This window comes from Micromys minutus (genome assembly GCF_963924665.1).
Source record: "Micromys minutus genome assembly, chromosome: 1".
NCBI classification, from domain to species: domain Eukaryota; kingdom Metazoa; phylum Chordata; class Mammalia; order Rodentia; family Muridae; genus Micromys; species Micromys minutus.
The window spans coordinates 58,811,987-58,823,368 of NC_137969.1; positions in this window are offsets into that span (position 1 = coordinate 58,811,987).

The following is an 11,382-nucleotide window of genomic DNA, read 5'->3' on the forward strand; positions in this document are numbered from 1 at the left end:
ACGAGTCCAGGTCTATGTGTACCTAATCAGGTAGCAGAGACTCTTTTTAAAGAGAAATGCTTCTCTCTTGTTGTTATGATTGTTTCTAAGAGGCTAGCAGCTACTATTTAGAGGTGGTGTTCCTAGAATTTCTCCCCACATGAATTCATCTTGAAGCTACATCAAGGTCATTGCTTGGTTCAGGAAGAGACTCTATTATAGAAAGCCGGAGAGCTTTCCCTGCTTGCCAATGACCTCTGAGACATCAGCACCAATTACCACTTCGATTCCAGTCTGTGGAAAGCCAGCGCTGGGAAAATCTATAATGATGGCTTCAGCATTGTCTCCCTGTGATCTTTCATCCCAGGCTAGCAGCTGGATGCACTGCGAACCTGCTACACTCTAGTCCTCCAAATGGTCTGAAAGTCTCAGGAGTATTGATAATGAATTCAAGTGGCTACCCAGAACAGAAAAAAAAAATCCATTTTTGCTCATGTGAGTTGAGCAGGAGGCAGAGTTTAGGGCAAGTTTACAGGGAGGTGGCATCAAATAAAATTAGATTTCAGGTTTCTGGAGCTGAGACAGGTCTTGGAATCTGTCAGTCTTTGTCTTAACATGGACACGCTATGCTCACACCTTCCTCTCTACTGCTACATAAAGATGAGCCTCATCCAAAACACAGACCATTAGGATGGGCAAGGACATCAAAGGGTATCTCCAGCACAGCTACCAGAAAGAAACGAGGCGAGGGCCTGTTTGTACTGCATAGTGCCTGGCACTGGGTAAGAAAGAGGCAAGGTTCTGTCTCACAAGAGCTCCTGGCCTTGCAGAACACAGACCAGTTCTTATCAGCTGCTCCTCTGGTCAGGGCGGGCAAAGGCAAGAGTGAAATGTGTGTGTAGCCGTGAAGGGGGCATCTAAACAGATCTGGAAGCTGGTCACTGAAGGCCTTTTAGAGATATGGCTTGAGGTAATTTGGAAAGGATAGCTAGGAAGATAGTCATCAAAGCTGAGTCCTGCAGCCAGCAAAGTTACACTCGTAACCTTGGACTTCAATCTCTGTCTGTAAGGAGACAATACACACCAAGAAAACCACGTTTGCGGTTATAGTGAAAAGCAAGGCCATGCTCCCGCCTCAACTCCATCTGTCCTTGGAGCTCTCCCGCAGACTGGTAGGCTCAGAGAAGTCCTGCTCACTGCTGCTGTCAGCAGCTGCTGCTCCTGGGGACCCAGTGACACTTTTTGTATATGTGCAGTGACAAGTGAGAACAGTTGTTCTCCAAGGTCTTCCACTTTGAGAACCATAACACTTTGCAACCTGAGGGCTCTGCTGATGTTTCTGGGCTCCTGGTGTGGACCATGCCTATTTATACTCCACACGTGTGTTATGAGCTGCAAGATGAAGGTCTCACCTCAGACTTGGCGGCTCTGTGTTGTCATGATTTATTTAACAATTCATTACTGGCAAACCTTAAGTGTCTGTAGCACCACAAGCCAGACTCTAAGCTACTACATAAAGATGACGTGGTTGTTGATAATCCCTAAGACCTGTGCTGTCCCAGTTTAAAAAAAAAAAATTCGGAGAAAGCACAGGATTATGTCATAGCACAGTAACTTCTATGGCAGTGACATGTACTTAATGGATTCTGACCAAAACCTGCTGCAACAGCGAGTCAGAGAGACACACCACAGGAAATTTCCTTCTTTCCTTCCTTCCTTCCTCCCCTCTTCCTTCCTTCCTTCCTTCTTTCCTTATTTCCTCCTTTCTTTCCTTCCTTCTCTCCTTCCTTCCCTCCTTCCTTCTTTTCTGGGATTAAATATAGGACTTTGTCCATGATAGACAAGTGTTCTCCTATTGAGCTACATTCACTAGCCCCTTTTCTGTTTTCAGTTTTGAAACTAGGTCTCACTAGGTTGTCCAGGCTAGCCTCAAGCCTTCTAGCTGACACAGGACTTAAACTTTCAAATCCTCCTACCTGAGCCTCCATAGAAACTGCAATTACATGTACTTTATGCACATTGTAACTAGTAAGATCTTAATGCACACTATCAAACCTTTTAAAAAATACTGACAAAAATGTATTCGTATACTTTTACGCAAAAATGTTTAAAATCTGTACATTTATCTTTGTTTTTTAAAAATTGCAATTACAAGTTTGTGCCACGAGACCTGATAAATGACCTTTTCTTTTTTTAGCAGAAACTTAAAAAACAAATTGAAACGAAATATATGAACATGTATGAAGATGCACTGCTTTGTATGACTATGCATGGACATGTATAAATGTGCAGTTATAACAGACATCGGGACACACGGAGATGCGTGTGCTCTTTCTTTGAATGTCCTAAATACAATTCACATTGCTTAGCACCCAAATACAAACCCCAGGTTACATCTTTAGCCGTCTCCATTTTAGAATTAAATACCAATGTAATCTGGCCACCTTGGTCCATAAGATTTTAGGATGTCACACTGCGGGGCTATGGGGTATCTGTCATTTATCACAGTCCTCAGCGCTCAGACTTTCCAGGCAGCTCATTGAGAGAGAACTTCTCAGCTATTCTCAAATAATTTACTGAGCACAAAGTGAAAAGGCAGCCATCCGTGGCGGTGCGTACCCACAATGCACCCCTGATGCTGAGAAGTAGAATTTCACGTTGGGGACAAACATAGGCCACCTACCAAGATCTTGTCTCAAAAACCTCACAAGGGAGAAGGGACTGTTAGCCAGCTTCCTGCTTCTATAACAAATGCCCAAGCGACACTGACTTCAAATAGGAAAGGTTACTCTTGGTTCACGGTGGTGGAGGTTTCTGACTGTGATTGGCCATCCTCTTTGCTCTCGGCCCTGTAGAGATGGAGCATGTCAGAGTGGTATTCATCACAATATTTAACTCACAGTCCCCTTAGAAGGCTTGGCCTTAACAACATAATACTAGTCGCATGATTGCAGCTGCTAAAGGCTCCCCCACCCCCACCATCACCAGGGACCAAACCTTCGCGGAACATTGCAGATGCAGCTATCACAGTGATCAATCTTTAGGTCACGACACCCTTCGGCAAGCTGCTATCTCCAAAAAAAAAAATATATTTACATTATGATTCACAACAGTAGCAAATTACAGTTATGAAGTAGCAGTGAAAATACTTTTATAGTTGGAGTAACCACAGTATGAGGAACTGTAGTTGAAGTTTGCAGCATCTGGAAAGTTGAGAAACACTGAACTGTAGTGTGCAGGGGAAGTCCGGTCCACTTGAACTCCCTCTTTGTGTTTAGGAGAACATAAGGTTTGAGTAAGAAACAAAGCCATGGGTTTTGGAGTCAGATTGTCTGACATCAAGTCCCGACACCATAACTTTCTGGGTATTGACCTAGAAATTACATAATGCCGATTATCCCCAATCTCATTTTAAAAATAGGGACTGATGCACTGGGATGTGGCTTACGATCGAGTGCTCAGTTGCCAGTGCATGCACGGAGCCCCAGATTTAATACTCCCCAGCACTGCAAACCTGGCTCGGTGTCCTGGAACTGTAATGTGAGCATTGGAAAAGTGCAGGCAGAGAGGTCAGGAGTTCAAGGTCGGCACCCACTGCAGAACAAGTAGATTTCAGGCCAGCTAGAGGTGCATCCTGAGATGCTCTCTCCAAAGAGCAACTACAAACAAATGATACCACAAAGTATACCATGATAGTATCTTTATTCCGTGGGATAATCTTTAAAAAGCATTTAGCATAGCGCCTGGCATGAAGTCAGTGCTTATAAATTACTTTTATCTGTCAGCTACCTATTTATCATCTATAACCCACCTATTTCTCTATAATATTAAGCTATCATCTATCATATCTGTCTATCTACCATTTGTCTTTCTGTCTGTCTATCATCTATCTATCTATCTATCTATCTATCTATCTATCATCTATCTATCCTCTCTATGTCTGTCAGTCTTTCTGCCTATCTTTATATCTGTCTGTTTATCTGTTTATCATCTGTTTATTTGTCTATCTTTCAATCATCTACCTACCTATCTACCATCTGTCTGTCTGCCTGCCTATGTATCCTCTGTCTGTCTTTCTGTCTATCTATCTATCTATCTATCTATCTATCTATCTATCTATCTATCTATCCATCTATCTATCTATCTATCTATCTATCTATTATCTGCTAAAAGCTATCTACCCTATTTGTAAATCCCTCTCTTTATCCCATCCTTACCAGGGGGCTGGGCCACCTATAGATTTACACTTGAATTGCATTTGTTTTTGCTAAAGTTCACATGAAGCCTTGGGGTAAGGATAGAAATAAATTTCATCAGGAGAAAGGCCTGGATCCTTGCATGCTTTTGTGATCATACTGTGGACAATTAGGCCCTCTTGGAAAAGAAGTATTGTCGATGGATAGAGCTTAATCCCAGAGGCAATTGTAAAGTAGATATTCATGGCTTTTCCTGCCATCTTCCTAACCATGCTTCAGTTCATGCTCTTCCTGAGTTTACCCAGGAGACACATGTCATTGATATTTCTACTTATGAGGTGTCAGAGAGAATAGTGAGAAGGCTGGTGGGGGCCGAGCATGGCATTCAGGCGGAAGGAGGCTGGCATGACCAGTATCCTGTCTGACTTTTCTCATCAATCAAGATAGACGTGAGAATGGATTTACAAATGATAAGCTTAGTGAGATGATAAAGTCCATGGCTACCTGAATTTATGCTTTGCTGCCTTACAGTGATCTCCATTCTTTGGGAGAAGGAAAACAAGTCAGTTAGAATAGCCCAAGGCGATTTGGTAAAGAAATTGAGTATTCGAGAGAAATTAAGATGGAAAATCAAGAAAAATAACTTTAGGGCTGGAGAGATGGAAAGCTATTAATGAAGATATTCAAAGTCTTGGTCTTCCACACCCATTAATACTCAAATTAAAACATATATAATACATACATACATACATACACATTAAACTAGTATTTTAAATATTAATTTATTACCTTGTAGAAACACTAAAGTTCTATATACCCAAGCCCTATTCCAGGCTTCAACTGTCTCCCCTCCTTCTCTCTCCTCCTGTGGTGGTTTGAATATGCTTGTACCATGGGAAGTGACACCCTTAGGAGGGGTGGCCCTGTTGGCGGAAGTGCATCACTGTGGGAATAGGTTTTGAGGTCCTATGCTTAAGCTTCACCCAGGGTGGAAAAGACTGCCCCCCTTCCTGGCTGCCTGCAGAAGACAGTCATCTTCTGGTTGCCTTTGGATCAAGCTCTTGTCTCCTCCAGCACTATATCTGCCTGCACACTGCCATGCTTTCTGCCATGATGATAATGGACTGAGCATCTGTAACTGTAAGCCAGCCCCAATTAAATGTTGTCCTTTGTAGGAGTTGCCTTGGTCACGGTGTCTCTTCCACAGTAAAGAAAACCCAACTAAGTCACCCCCTTCACCCTTCTCCCCCTATTCCTTCCCCTTCCTTTCTATGCTGGAAATGAACCACAGGGCCTCATGAATCTAAGCCAAACATGCTAGCACTGAGCTATACTACAAGGAACACATGAATTACTAATGGTCATATTTATTGAAGTCACAAGTATCAGAGGGAGGACATTTGCAATTGCAATCACCAGATAACTGCAGCTGCACCAAGCAAACCAAGCATGCAGCAAGCCAGAGTAGGGAAGCTGATCTGATGCTCCCATGCTGAGCACAGTTGGTGCTGAGCTTGTCCTGTGTGCTCAAGGCCTTCCTGCATCGCACAGACATGTAGATTCTGAGAATGCAAGGCCTGGGAACCTGTATTTACTTAGTCAGGTCATTGTAGCACACACTCAAGTCTCTGAGATAAAACTCAGCATTCATGGGTTAAAGCCCATTTTGGATTCAACCCATGTATGGAATCTATCTTATATAGAGACCCAGCACATACATGTGCCGCCAAAAAATTCTGCCCACATTTACTATAAGAAAATACTGGTGATTGTTTTGTCCTGTTCTAATTCATTTTTCATGCTTTTGATTTTACAGTGTGGATCACAAATGTGACTTGAAAAAACTGTCTGTATGAAGAGAAACAGTTAAACAAGGCTTGATTCTCATACAGTAGAAAACCAAGATTAAAGATGCAGAGAGAGGGCAACGTATCAATTTTAACATAAAGGTTTTAAACTTTCTAAAAAGTGGATTCTCTTCAAACTATGGCTAAAACTGAGCCTCTGCTTTACAGAAAAAAATCACGTATATATATACAGTTTCTTCTCCATTTTCAAAGATTTTTTTTTCTGGATCTTCCTCTTTTAAAAAATCTCCTTTTTAGACTCTGGATAGTCATTATGCTCTGTGTAGGAACAAGAGTCAGGAGTGGGCCACCTCATTACCTCACAGGGTCGGGGCAGAGTGATCACACTGCTGAAGTTTAAGGTGTCACTTCTTCCCAGCCCTAGAGTTCCTAAAAGAAAGAGGAAGCAGGATACCCATTGGCTGTCCTCTGCTTTCCCTGATATCATAGGCATGAGGTCATTTGAGAAAAATCTTCCCAGATAATAAGGAAGGTTGGCTGCTTGGAGATAGATCTTGAGAAGGATGTCATTAACAGGGGTAGCAGAGGTCACTAAAAGCAAGGGCTGCAAGGAGGAGGTTATGAGTTGAAGGGAAATCTCTCCCACAGGCTGATGTTGAACAAATTTCCTCCCAGATGGCAGACACATTTTAGGAGACTGTAGATGCTTTGGAGGTGGGACCAATCTGGTAGAAATGGGTTACTAGAAATGGGCCTCTGAAATATTTCAGAGCAAATTTTTAAAACTTATTGCATTAAATACAGGCTCTGTAAAAAAAAAAAAAAAAAAAAAAAAAAACCAAAACAAAAAAGAAAAAAGCCTCAGCGTTTATCATTCCATGGAAGGGACATCTTTTGAAAGAAATGGCCTCTGGAGCTTATGACCCAGTGGTAGTTCTGGCTGGTCTGTCTTCCTAGTGAACAGTGCCATACCCTATAAGTTCATACCACCATCAGTGTCCCCATACCATTCCTGTCTCGATGGACTAAGGGCCTTTGCAATAAACCTCTCCTCCTTTCATTTGCTCTGTCAGTTATTCCTTCACAGCGATGAAGAGGTGATTTGGAGGACAGGCATGCTCACGTTCTTGACTCTGTTGGCCCTATTTTTTGGACCACAAATTGGAGACATGGCATTTTCCCTGGAAGTGTTTGAGTCTGACTTAGAAACAGCTACAGCAGGACATGGGAATCTTCCCCCTGGAAAGCGCACAGGTAATAGACTCTTGGGACTTACTCAGGTGAGCTTAGAGTCCCCAACTTATTATGTCATGGCATCCTAATAAGCTCACCACACATCAAAAATCACTTTAGATAGAAAATTCTTGTAATCCTTGGCTTAAAAATGCCTGACAAAGCATAAGAAAAGAAAGACTTACTTTGTTTCATGGTTTGAGAGTGCACCCCACAGTGGTGGTGTGAGGCAGCTGGTCATATGGAATCTCCAGGCAGGAAGCAGAGGGAGATGAATACTGATGCTCCATTCGACTTTGCCTTTTCAGTCATCTCTAATCCCATCAAGTTGATGGTCATTGCTAATCCTCACCTATGCCTGACTTCCTAAGTATGAAATCTTAGCCCAGTCTACTTTAAACATAACCAGAATGCTTCTATCAGCCTGGAATTGTGCAAAATCTCTAATACAAAACCCAGCTTACAATAAAGTATTGAGTATCATGTGTGTGGTGGTCTGAATGAAATGATCCCCATAAACTCAGATATTTGAAAATATGATTCCCAGTTAGTGGCACTGTTTGGGGAGGTTTAGGAGGTGTGGCCTTGCTGAAGAAAATATGTCACTGGGGGTAGACTTTGAGGTTTAAAAGTCACATGTAATTTCCAGTTTGTTCTCTCTGTGTCTGTGGATCAAGATGGCAGCTGTCAGCTTTTCTGCTCCAGTGGCCATACCTTTCTGCCCTGCCATCATGGACTCTCAACCTCTAAAACCATAAGCCCAAATAAACTCTTTCTTCAATAAGTCACCTTGGTTGTGGTGTTTAATTGTAGCAATAGGAAAGTAACTACTGCACTGAGATTTATTGAGCACTATTTTTGAATGAGAGAAATATATAAAAGAAAAGAGATAATTGTATGAGTATTTCCCATTAATGTCTGGTTAATGCCCATGACCATGTGGCTTCTACTGCAGGTGTAACATTTTGATCATTATAAAGTGTTATCAGTTGTAGCCATGGCTAGGGGAGGGGCTGTCCTTACAAGGAGGAGATGCTTATTTTGTGCTATAATTAAGGAATGACTCAGATTCATCTCTGGTGTTGAGAAATAAAACTGAGAAAGGCTCTAAGATGTCCACAGACAAGGAGCCATTTCTAGATCCTCGGATGCCCCTGTGCAGAGTCATACAATGGTATTTTGAGGGAAGTCCTAGGAAGAAAATGGCCCTGGAAATGCTATCCAAGGTATAATCAGTCCACACATTTTTCTGGAGGAGATACAAATAAGCGCTAAAGGAACCAGATTTGATAAACACACAGGTCTGTCTCTTCAAAGGGAGAAAGGTGTAACCTGTTTTATGCCCAGAAGGCTGGGATCAGATGTGGTTAATCGCTTGGTGGCCTCTCACTGTCTGTGGCTGGGACCACACCAGATCCTCCCCCAAGACCTTTACCATGAGCTTGTTTTACTTGATCTATAGAACCCACTGTGATGGAAGGCATCACATAATTTACAAAGCTTCCAGTGTAGTCATGTCTTAAGTTGCCTTGTGCAAATGGCATTGAGCTAGTTACCACCAGAAAAAAATTTCACCCAACTGTGCTGTGCTTAAATATTCTTAAAGTAAACTACTCAGTCAGATTCTCTTTGTACCAGCGCTAGCTAGTGAAGTGGATATTTCTGGTCTCTTTGGGGGACTCATGTCATGTGATATCTTACTGAAGTAGACACAGGTGAGAGGAATTTTTGCTGTGGCAGACACAGGAAAGGATGTGTGATGTTTAGAAAGGATAGAAATATAACCCCACAGACAGTGTGACAAAGCTTACGCATTTGTTTGCCTTGCTCTGTTTTTGCTAGTCTTCGCTGATGGCACTGTTGCATTGGCTCACAAGGCTTTGCTGATCCTTGTTTGTTGTAACTTCTTCATAAACAGCATCTCACCGAAGAACTTCCCATGATATTCTGGCTGCTTCTTGCCTCCTCCTAAGGCTCATGCTGATTTAGCAGAGGCTCAAGGTTTCTTGTGGATTTAGCCACCACCACTGATTCGGTTTTTTGTTTGTTTGTTTGTTTGTTTTGTTTTTGGGTTTTTTTTTTTTTTTTTGGTGTTTGCCATTAGACTGGACTGTCACTACTGATTCATATTTGATGTTTTGAACTGGACTGTTCTGGACTGCTGATCTTCTGACAACAAAGATTGGAATCTCCCCCAAAGAACTGTTTCTAAACAGATCTACAATCCCGGTTCCTTTTAACCTTTCTTTCTCCCTACCTCTGGTAGGTGGGCTAGAAGGGAGGTTGAAGAGTTAAAGAACCCTAATTAAAGTAGGTTTTGAAAAATCTAAGTGCACAGGCTACCAAGTCATGCTAACCTGAAGTACCTTCTTTTCCCCCTCAGATCATCACTCTGCTGGCCTTGGTGGTCACAGAGACCCTGCACTATCCAAAGCTGGATCATTTATTCATTGTTGATGATCAATGGGCTGGGAAGAGTTTAACACTATCTAAAAGCCTATGGATTGAAAATGTAAAATTTTTTGTTTGCAATATTTTTTTCCTTGCTGTAATGAAGATGGACCTTAGGTCCCTGCATATGTTTGGCAAACACACTGCCACCCAGATAGACCACTTTTTCTGTCCCTTTGTCTGTTAAGTATAATACATTTTATTTTATTTTGTATGTTTGTATTAATTTTTCTGTGAATTCGCTGCTATTTTGTATTACTAAAAATATTTGTCTTTGGCTTATTGGGAATGTGAAGGGAAACAGCCAGGCTTCCAGCATACTCTAAACAGCTCTGATCAAGAGCAATGGCTATCTCCACATCATGGATGAAGAAATCAAGGCCCAGAGAATATGTGTAACTGAGACACATGAGTCAGATAAAGCACTCTCATCGTCTGATGTGGTTTAACATCCAGACCCTGCTTCCTCCCCAGAGGAGATGCCGGGGGGGGGGGGCTGGGACCATGAGAGTTTATTGTTTAAAGTCTTAGTCCCACAAGCAAATGGTCTATAAAAATAGCAGGCAGCAAAGCAAACATTTCCTTGGAAATGTATTAGCAGATCTTACAAAAGCAAGTTTCGACATGTCAAACTGCACAGTATTCTTTCCCTACAAATAGTTGTGGTCTTCTGTTGGGAAGGAAATGCCAGAAAATGCATAAAATACATCTCTACTACAAATAATGGTTGTATTCCACACTTCAGGGAATGGACAATAGTGGCCATTGTAAGTTTTCCTGAAGCCAATAGATACTAATGTACTATGTAAGCGGTCTGTAGGATACTGTAGATCCCTGTGAGCGATTACTGATAAAATTCAGAGCAGCTTAGAGACAGGAGTTGAGTGGTCCTATTGGGAGACAATGAAGGAAGTGCAAAAAGTCAGTGATGGTCTGAGCATCATTTTGGCATCATCTCGGTAGACACTAGTGGTTCTATAGCCAGCGGTGATGCTTTATATGAGGAAAGATGAGGCTCACAGACAGATACACAGTCGAGTCTTTCAACGTCTTTGCATGAGTGATCCTTCAGATTTGCTTGAATCCCTTCCAGCTACTAGCAACTGCGTGTCATCTCCTGTGCACAGTGTGTTCTTGCTCACCTTCATGCCTCTGCCCCCCCCCCCCACACACAGTCTTTCCAGGAAAACATTCGATTCACTCCACTTAAAAGACAAATCCTTTTGTCTTAAACTTTAGTGTAAATCTCAGCTGCCCCAGAGAGTCTTTTCCAATGGACCCCATGTACCTTCAAGCAGTCTCCTTGACACGTAGGCTGTACATTTCCACTGTGAATTCCTATGTAGTTATTTTGCTTATCAGTGCTTTCAGCTCTGCCATATTTATGTGCATGTGTAGTGTGGGGTATGTATATTGTCCATCTCTGTATATACAGTGTGTACTGTGTGTGTATGTTGTATATGTAGAATGTGATGTACATGTGCATGCAGGCATACCTATATGTGATGTAAATGCACATATGTGCAAGTATATGTATATGATTTATGTGTGCATGTATATGCAATGTGTGTGTAGTTTGTAAGGTATATGTGTATACAGACATATGTCTGGGGGTAAGATCTTGGTGAATTAATATAGCATAGCTTGTGTGTGTGTATGTGTATCAGGTCATAGTGGTAAAGAAGCATAGCTTATTTATATAAGTATGCATGTGT